General features: G+C 56.3%; 1 protein-coding gene across 4 annotated transcripts in view; it reads left to right on the top strand.

Annotated features, from left to right (window-relative positions):
- Positions 1–1,029, top strand: part of LOC113213599 (whirlin) — an 86,813-nt gene that overhangs the window by 243 nt on the left and 85,541 nt on the right. The window lies entirely within an intron of this gene.

Genomic DNA, 1,029 nt, shown 5'->3' with positions numbered 1-1,029 from the left:
TCGATACGTACTTACTGCACGTATTTTTACGATAGCAAATTGTATTTTTACAATTTTGACAATTTTTTCTATGAAACTTTTTCTGTAAACCTTCCTACTGTTTTTCACAGTGAAGGCTAGGCAGGTTCTTGCGAACAATCGGTATGCATAAGCTAACTAAGAATTAGGTTGTAGTACAACGCTCCATTGCGAACTTTTTGTTCGTAAGCAATATGTACGTACAGTACAGTGAGGCTCCAACACTCCCACGCGTCTCTGTGCCCCCGTTTCCTGGAACGGGTGGAACGCCCCTGCGGCCGGCCCCGGCCGATTTGTTTGCGTTTTAGGCGAAGCACCTCTCCGACTATGGTACTATGGGGGCTTCTTCGGGATGCTTGGGATCTTCCCTTCTGCATGGAATCTTTACCATTTCGACGAGTGATTAGTTGCTCTCTCCCTCTCGAGGCGTTTTTGCCCTCTGGATTTCACTCCTACTCTGGAGTCGTTTCCTCTCTCGCAGCTATAGTCTTCCACTCAGTGAATGGGAAAAATAAACAGAGAGGTGTGATTTTTACGTAGAGTATGTGTGTGGTTTCATTACTTCGAATGTGTGCAAAATCACAATGTCACAATCACACTCTGGTCGGAAACTGCCTTTAGAGCACCGAACGCGAAGGCGGTTTTCGTTCGGTCGGAGAGCAGCCTGGCCTGGACCCCGCGAGGGAGAGCTCCGCTCTCTGCTGGACACTCGGTCATTTGCACACACTGTGCACCGCTGCACCGGATGCTATCCGGGCGCTTGTTCTTCTCCCCCTCCTCTCTCCATCGGCTGGGTGGGGCGCGGCGGGGCGCGGCGTGGCGGGGCGCGGTGGGGCGCGGCGGGGCGAGGCGGCTGCCGGGCGCGCTCGCGCTGCGCTCAGTCAGGTACTGGCGCCCGGCGTTGACGCACCACTCCGCACGACGCCGACGACGCCGACGACGACGCCGCGACGCCGACGCCGCGCCGACTCGCGCTCCGCTGCCGCCAGCGCACCACCAGCCCACCGCGCC

This window comes from Frankliniella occidentalis, unplaced genomic scaffold (genome assembly GCF_000697945.3).
Source record: "Frankliniella occidentalis isolate FOCC.00 unplaced genomic scaffold, Focc_3.1 Scaffold9, whole genome shotgun sequence".
Lineage (NCBI taxonomy): Eukaryota > Metazoa > Arthropoda > Insecta > Thysanoptera > Thripidae > Frankliniella > Frankliniella occidentalis.
Note: the sequence above shows the minus strand (reverse complement) of the source record. Positions and strands in the feature narration are given on the sequence as shown.